The sequence below is a fragment of the Fukomys damarensis genome, unplaced genomic scaffold (genome assembly GCF_012274545.1).
Source record: "Fukomys damarensis isolate Sample0158 unplaced genomic scaffold, DMR_v1.0_HiC HiC_scaffold_24, whole genome shotgun sequence".
Classification (NCBI taxonomy): domain Eukaryota; kingdom Metazoa; phylum Chordata; class Mammalia; order Rodentia; family Bathyergidae; genus Fukomys; species Fukomys damarensis.
In genome coordinates this window covers 44472499-44481662 of record NW_022900936.1, presented here as the reverse complement: position 1 = coordinate 44481662, position 9164 = coordinate 44472499, and the positions used below count along the sequence as shown (strand labels likewise).

General features: G+C 36.7%; 2 protein-coding genes across 3 annotated transcripts in view; one reads left to right on the top strand and one right to left on the bottom strand.

The window, feature by feature from the left end:
- Cmss1 (cms1 ribosomal small subunit homolog) overlaps window positions 1-9164 on the bottom strand; it is a 358480-nt gene that overhangs the window by 234368 nt on the left and 114948 nt on the right. The gene's annotated exons all lie outside the window — the stretch shown is intronic.
- The window catches only part of Filip1l (filamin A interacting protein 1 like), a 102057-nt gene that overhangs the window by 1558 nt on the left and 91335 nt on the right, over window positions 1-9164 (top strand). The window lies entirely within an intron of this gene.

Here is a 9164-nt window from a genome sequence, read left to right as displayed (position 1 = left end):
CTTCCCCCCCCCCCCCCCCGCCCACCAAAACAAAATCAAGGTCTGTACTTCTTTTGGGAACTTGAAGGCTACCCAGGATATAATAATAAACAGATGAAGTTCAACCATGAAGGTTAATTTCTTTGAAAACACTGAGATATTATGTCAAGAAAATTTTAAGCATGAATATAGATGATGTGAGCTGCCCAAGAAAGTTTTCAAAAGAATTTAGATGAGCACATATCTGCTTTTTTCTTCAAAAGTTTAATGAAAGCAAGGACCTTCCCCTACCAAATGTGCCCAGCAACTACAATGGCATCAATAAGGAGCTTCAACATGGTCACCACTGCATAAGATGAAGTACTTCTTGCTTTTTTCCTTGCTAACATTTCTGAAACACTTTGGCATCCTTATTTTATTCTTCTATTTTCCTCTGAGACCTCAATGGAACATTTCATAATTTTTCATTTCTATAAAAAGGAAACAACTAAGAGTATGAGTAAAGCCTGGAGAGAGTGAAAGTAAGTTCTGGATAAATATACTCCACATAAACTCTGGCAATCCACATCTGGACTGATCTCTAATGTTCTTGCTATTCTCATCTTGGGTGTCTTATGAGAGAAGACTACCATCTTGCCAAGTTGTGAAGGAATCTGGTCATGTGAATCTACTTCTCTGAGGAGTAAGGATGAGACCACCCAAAGTCTGTTGACTTGCCCATTAATCCAAATTTTAAATAAAAGGAGTTAAGGCTGCAAGCAAATCAACTGTGTTAAAACTGTGTCCTGGCTCCCAACATATTGACTTTGAAACAGACACAAATTCCCCAACCTGTACGAGCTCAGATGCAAATGAATGGTCAGTAAATATAACCCTAACAAAATTCCACAAATGGCATAGCCGCTCAGTATTTCAGTGTGAAGTGAAAAAAAAATGATTCTAAACTTCAGTTACAAAACAATTGTACTGTATACATGCAAATTTGGAAATACTTTGACTTTCTGCAAATGCTTGCAATCTTAACACCACAAAGTACCCCGAAAGCTATCCATAACCTGTCGGTGCTTTACACATTCACCCCATTCTCCCCTCCCATTTCTACCTCCATTATTTGCCAATTTTCATGTCTTTCCTTCTATTTTCTCCTCAAAAATTTTTCTCCTCAGCTATCAGTGTGTCCAATTCGTTGAAGTCTAAATGACTCTTTCTATACTACTCATTACTGATTACTCTTTTCTTCTGCCTTTGAAATAATGGATAAGAGAAGGACACCCAGAGAATAAAGAATGAAGGGGAATTCTGGCTAGGGTTTCAGAGACAGGGTCCAAGAGAAAAAGGCAGGCGAGGACAATGTCTCCACTAACACCTGATGTGGCTACACTTTTATCATATCAGAATAAGTATCTATACACAAAAAAGCTATTCTTTTGTTGTTCCCCATCTTAGAGTGTTAATATTCTCCCCTCCCTTTTATTTTCCTCCCAATGTTCTACTTTGTCAAAAATCTGAAAAACTAAACAACAGCAACAACAACATTCACTTGCCTGGGTAACTTAAGGGGATTTCTCTAATTATTACGGTAAAATAATTTAGAAGAATAAATTGCTCTCAGTTACATGACATAGTAGGAGCACTGACTTAAAAAAAAACTGGTGAGGATCTGTGACCAAGAACAGACAGGGTTGGGGCTGGCAGAAGGAATGGACAAAATTTAGTCAATTACAATTTAAATCTCCTATTCCTTTTCAACCTAGGGTTCTATATTAGAAGCTGACTTAAAAAATTATTTGAATCAGTGGTATAATGTGTACTTGGTTATACACAAAATTATATTACAGAAAATATAACAACATTTTAGACTTATCAAAATACTATAATAAAATAATCTGCAGCTGGGTGAGGTGGCACATGCCTGTAATCCCCACACTTGGGGTGCTGTGGTAGGAGGATGGTCAAAGTTTGAGGCCAACCATGGCTACACAGTGAGTTCAAGATCAGCCTGAATTACATAGTGAGAACCTGTCTCAAAAACAAAAAACAAAAGCAAATAAAACCAAACAAGCAAACAAAAAAATCAGAGTACCCTAGGGCAATTCTTTAAGTAAATGTATAATTTAGCTTTAAATTTTTATTTTATTCATTTAATTAGTATTTATTGAAGAGCTGATATATAAAAATAGTTATAGTTCCTGCCATCAGGGTGTTTCACACCTAAGAGGGTGACAGACAACAAATGACCACACAAATAAGTATACAACATAGACCATTATAAATAATACAGTTAAGGGATGGAATTTAGATAGATGAATCAAGAAAGTTAAGAAATGGAGGATGAGTAGTGATGAACTTCCATTTCCAGAAATAATGCAGTTATATGATGAAACCGTATCACTAAAAAAATATTAAAATAATAGATAAAATATAAGATTCTTAAAAGCGTTGATGAGTTATATGGAAAAATTCCACATCTAGAATCTCAAAAAGAAGTTTTGATAGACTAAGTAGCTTTGGGCTTCAGATATTTTAAACCATTTTTTCTCTATAATCCAAAAACTTTCAATGCTGGGAACTAAAGAACGTAATAATTTTGCAATATAACTTCTAATTTTTCACCCTATTTGACAGTATCCAAGTATAGTGGCCAGAATAAGTATTTCTGAAGTCTTTCCTACCTCAAGATGGTTAGCAATAACTTAACTATATATGGAAGTGACTGTGAACCACGTAATATATTGCTTTACATTTTAACTGAACTTTCCTTTAGCATTACCCCCACAATGTTTATAGCCATTCCAAAACTACTTCACATAAAAGGAAGTATGATGGAAGGTAAATCAAAGTGGAAAAAAGACAGAGGTCTTGATTGATTACAAATAAAATATCTCACATTTTCAGATTTTACAAAATATGTAACTAGGTGAATATATTGCTGGGGCCCTCACAAATTGCTGGAAGATGCCCATGTAAGTGAAGAACTCTGAAACTTAAGCTTCATTAATGAGCTTCATGGTAGGTTCTCCCCTTTTTCTGTGTGTGAATTTTAGAATTTAACTTAATGAGACAGGGTCTCGCGTCCAGGTTGGCCTTGAACTTGCAGAAATCCTCATCTCGGCCTCCTGAGTGCTGGGATTACAGGTGCATACCACCATGACAGGCTATGTTTGTATTTGACTGTGTTTGTGGGCACAGTTTGAAGAGATAGGGGTAGCAAGGATATAAAAGAGAATATAAAAGAGAATAGGTAGAACAAGGGTTAGAAGGATGCAAAAAAGAACACAGAATGAAGAGGTTATAAATATAGTAGGATGGGAATTTATGAGTAGCAAGCAGCACAGTGTTCATGATTGATAGTTGCCTATCAGTCAAAGAGGAGACAAAAATAAAAAGGTAAAGATGTGTCCAGACCTAAGTACTTAGAAATGCATGGGCTTCAAATAGTTACTCCGAGGAAAGAGAATAGATGCTAGCCAGGCATAGGAGTGCATGCCTGCAATCCCAGCACTTGGGAGGCTGAAGCAGGAGAACAGCCATGATTTCAAAGCTAGTGTGAAATGCATAGTGAGTTCAAGGCCAGCCCGAATTACATGGAGATAACCTGCCTCAAAAAAAAAAAAATCAGAGAGAGAAGGAGAAGGAGGAGGAAGAAGAGGAAGAGGTGGAGAAGGAGGAGGAGAGAGGAAGGAGAGGGGAGGGGAGGGAAAGGAAGGGAAAAATGCTGATGAGGAATAAGGAAAAGAGCCAAAGGAAGATTCAGCTAAACTGGAAAAACATTCAGAATCGTACCAGATTAAGTGTGTAAAAGAAGATTGTAGAGGGACTGACCTAAAGCTTATCAAATGACCAGGATGAAAATGAGAAAAGATTACCACATGCAGAGTGATCTACAGTGGCAGTGTGGAGCCATAAGAATCACATTCATTCCTATTTCGAGAGTCTCAAGAAGTGAATGCAATGAAAAAACAGTCTCTTAGGCATCCACTGTTAGCAAGGAATATCAGGCTTTGGTTTAGACAAGGAAGAAGGGGTACTTTATGAATAGCACATCTGGTTACTTTTTTGTTCCCAGCATCAGGGATAGAACTCGACCTTGTGCTTGCCAGGCAGGCGTGGCGCCACTGAGCTACATCTGCAGCCCAACATCTGGTTACTTTTAATCTACTAAAAAGGCCAATTTTTCTGCTTTATGGGCTAGTTTTATCCATACTAGTATATTTAGAATAATAATAATGATGATGATGATGATGATGATGATGATGATGATGATGATGATAAAATCAGTCAAGGAAAAGGACAATCTTCAAAGAAACAAGGGAAAAGAACACAAAGAACAAAAGCCATGTACCAAAGAAAGAAGACCAAATCCAAATCAGGATGGTCTGTGCATTGGGATATATTAAAACAACAGCCATTATCCTTCTTTAAAATAAATATTAAGTAGCTAAAAGAAAAAGATGGAACACCTTTCTTTGCTTCACTTCTTACTATGGAAGCATCATTGAAAAAATCCAACCTAATGAGACACACTACGCTTTCTTCATCCTAGGTAATCAGTTGGATTATATTAGGGGTTGAAGGTAGGAGCTAGTATCATGTAGACTGATTTGCTAAGATAAAAGCTAGTCATTACACAGGAAACAATAGGAAGCCATCTTTTCAATTTTCTACTTTTGATGCCCCCTGAAATGACTGATGACTGTTTTCTTCCCCAGTTTTATTAAATCTCTAAGAGGGGATAGACAAAAAGAGAGCAGTCATTTTCTGATAAACCCTTAGTGCTTAATCACATGCTGACTGACTTACACAGTTCTTAATTGTTTCATGTCTTTATCTTATCTTGCTAGTGAGACTATAAGCACTCAAGAGTTCAAACTTCTCTTCAGTTTTCCATGGCAACTATCATAGTACTAGGTACATATGGCAGAATAGGCACTCAATATTATTACTTGTCACTTTGAGAAAACTGTGGCATTAAAAGTGATCTTATAAATCATCAAGTCCAATTCACAAATGAAGAACCTAAGGTACAGAACAGTAAAAGGGCTGGGTACTTACAGATCAGGTCCACTATTTGAGCTGTCAAGAATGAGAAACACTGAAGCGAAAACCAAGTGGTATATTTTCTAAGAGGAATTCTGGACATGGAGAAATGAAATCAGAAAAATAAAACTTCAAAAACAAGCTAAAACAAAATAGAAATAAAGTGTTTGTAAATGGGGAAGGGAGGAGGGGGTGAAGGGAGGGCAGGGACAAGGGGAAAACATGAGAACCAAGACCTGTCATGTAAAGGTACAAGATCCCAAAGATGAATGTAACTGTACTGTATACCTAAAATGTACCGATAAACTCAATGAGAAAACAAAAAACAACAACAACAAAAACAAGCTAAAACATTACCAGAAATTTATCATCAGTAATTTTCTTTGGGAGAAAGGTTATTATTAGCCAGCTTCCTAATTAACTACTTTTACACACATGAGCTGTATTGAATATCATGTAGCAAATTCAAACAATGTTTTAAGAATCATATAATCTGAGAAGGACAACCTATACAATCAGGCCTTGATATAAAGCAGCAATGGTGAATGTTTTAGAGACGAATGCCCAAACTGCAACCCAAAATCCACTTATTTATCACAAAGTGCCAATGCTGCAATTAAACCTGAAAACTGAGGTTTTAGTTTAGAAAAAAACAGCTTATACATCACAGTTTTTGTCTTAAAAGAAAAATAAAACACATGCCACAGGCTCACCACTACTGTAGAAAGGAACAAACAATTTCCCCAAAGAATGAAGACAGCAGGAAAAGTTTTGGCGATAAGTGCTGAAGGGGAAAAGGGTTTCTAGAATTCAGAATTGAACTAAGCAGTCTTGAAGCACTAAAATGAGTTCTAAGAACTGCCTGAAGTCTCCTGAGGCTAAAAGAAGGTGAGAAAGTGGGGAATGGAGTGGAAATAGGCTGCAGTGGTAGTGGCAGGAGGAATAGTTGTTGAACTATTAGCCCTGAACAGAAGAAAGTAATCCCACTGACCGAAAGATGATGTTGTTGGAGATAAGGACAGACTAGAAAGATGAGGCTGAAGAGGAAGGGAGAGCTTTTAGGTGGTCATGTACTACAGTGGTCCTGGACCTTTCTGGCACCAGTGCCTGGTTTCGTGGAGACACTTTTTCTACCCACAGGGATTAAGGGGAACTTTCCTTTTATTTTTTTATTTCTAGTATATGTTTACAATACATAATTACATTCCCTAGTGCTTGCATTACCACCTCAACTCCACCTCAGATTGTCAGACATTAGATTCTTATAGGCAGCACACAATTTAAGATTCCTTCTGTGCAGTTCACAGTAGGGTTCCCACTCCAATGAGAATCTAATACAGGATGTGAATTCTTTCCAGCCTTCCTAAGTCTCTATGCACAAGCAAAGAAAGTAAAAAAGAAGGAAGAGGCCAGGTGTGGTGGCGCACACCTGTAATCCCAGCACTCAGGAGGCTGAGGCAGGAGGATCCCTGTGAATTCAAAACCAGCCTGGGCTACACAGTGAGTTCCAGGTCAGTCTCAACTACATAGTGAGACCCTGTCTCAAAATACCAGGAAAAAGAAGGAAAAAAAAAAAAAAATGGAAGAAACAAATTGGTAAGGAAGAGTGAATTTAAGTAAGTCTTCTATAGTCTCTCAATGGGTTGAATAAAGTTTAATATACACAAGCAGCTATCTAAGGAAAAGTGGGGTTTTTTTTTTGCATTTAAGAAGATTCTTTAAGTCATGCATTTATTTCCAAACAGCCATAATTATTCAATTATTATTTGTAATGTCAAATCTTGTGACAAATTAAATTGAATATTTTCTCTAAATCAACTGATAACTTCCCTAAATTATGGCTCATCTACTACACAGTGTTCCAGGTCAGTCTCAACTACATAGTGAGACCCTGTCTCAAAATACCAGGAAAAAGAAGGAAAAAAAAAAAAAAATGGAAGAAACAAATTGGTAAGGAAGAGTGAATTTAAGTAAGTCTTCTATAGTCTCTCAATGGGTTGAATAAAGTTTAATATACACAAGCAGCTATCTAAGGAAAAGTGGGGTTTTTTTTTTGCATTTAAGAAGATTCTTTAAGTCATGCATTTATTTCCAAACAGCCATAATTATTCAATTATTATTTGTAATGTCAAATCTTGTGACAAATTAAATTGAATATTTTCTCTAAATCAACTGATAACTTCCCTAAATTATGGCTCATCTTTTCATTACTTTACTCTTAAATTCCAAAAGCAGTTGATTTGAGTCTCCCTTATAATGTACTGTAGTGATTAAGCAACAATAAGATACGATTTTTCAGACTAATGTATTGTTTGAGAATTATTTCCATGACAAATCAACATTATGGTCTTCTTTTCAGAAGCTGGTCAGTTAACAATGCCTCTGTCACCAGGAAATGCAACTATTTGACACTTTCAACTTTCAACGAAGGATTGATTGCATTTCCTAAAGTAATAATTAAAAACTAAATAATCAGTTACTTTGCATGTGCTAAGTACCACCCTAAACCCATGTTAGAAAACTAAATAACTGCCAGGCATGGTAGCACGCACCTGTAATCCCAGCACTCCAGAAGTTGAGGCAGAAAGATTGTTGCAAGTGTGAGGTCAACCTGAGCTGCACAGTGAGTTCAAGGCCAGCTTACACTATACAACAAGACTCTGTCTCAAAAAAAACAAAACAAACAAGGTAAAACAGAAAGGAAAGAAAAAGAAAACTAAACAACCAACTCAAGCATTTAAAAGTCAGAGAGATGCCACTGGGTTCTATATGATGGGATATAACTTCCTAGATCTATTCTCTGTGCTTTGGATTTCCAATCAAGTGTTTGCTTTTTAGGATGTACATTGAACATCCTAAAAACATTAATTGGAGTACTATGGGTGATTGATGCAGGAGGATCACAAGTTCAAGTCCAGCCTGGATTATTTAGCGACTTGGTAAGACCTTGTTCCAAAATCAAAAAAAAAAAATGTTTAAAAAGAACTGGGTCAGGGCTGGGGATTTAGCTCAGTGCGTGCCTGCCTCGCCAGTGCAAGGTCCTGAGTTTGATCCCCAGTACAAAAAACAAAAACAAAACAAAGGAACAACAAAAAAACTGAGATGTAGAGGCCTTGGCTTTAATTCCAGGTACTACAAGCAAACAAACAAAATACTAATTGGCATTAAATTCACCCTGAGTCACAGATTTTCAACCTTTTATGATAAAAGCAAAGAGCAAATCCCAACCTATTATAGTTATAACATCTAATATTTAACCTACTAAGCCACATGCTTTAAAACTATGCTCTTAATTGATTTTTATCACTGGCAATAATTTTGAGCCACATTTGCTATCACTGGCCTCCCTGCCTTCCTCCTTTTTTTCTTTGATTCCTTGCCTGCTTGATTTGTGTCCAGTCTATAAACATACACAGGGCACCAATGATAATCAAAGTTCTGTGTTAGATTCTAAGAATTTATGACAAATTGAATGTTGGTTCTGGGAGTTCATGATCTCATAGGAAAGCAATGCATAAAACAGGCACAGAATGATCATTTTATAACAAAGATACTAGTGCTATAAAAAGCATTAAGGACTCAGTGTTTATATTTGGTTATATTACCATATGCTGACACATTGTGTATTTATCCACCTATTTTAATGAAAATACTTCGGTCCAGGGATTTAGCTCAGTGGTGCTACGCCTGCCTCGCAAGCACAAGGTCCTGAGTTTGATCCCTGTTACCAAAAAGAAAAGAAAAGAACAGAACAGAAAAAATTAATGGAAATACTTCAGTGCATAACGAAAAGGGACTGAGGGATGCAAGAGTCATACAATAGTAGACAGCACTTTAGGGTAGGCTGTGGCAGAAGAGATCAGCTAGGGCTGTTGCAGAATCAAATTATGGGCAAGGATTCTCTGTTTTCTGCCATTCCACTAATGGAGTTTTTCTTGGGAGAGAGGAGCAAGAGTGTCAGAAAGGCGCTATACAGAAATTATTCTGATACAGAAACACAGATCACTATCCCTCAAAATATTTGATGATAATAAAAAGACAGCTGTGTTAAAATTCCTCTCAAAATATCATATTGATAAAAAGTAAACAAGGAAATAAATCTCATTGCTGAATTAGTGAAACACGGAAGTGTGAAATATGGCAGCACT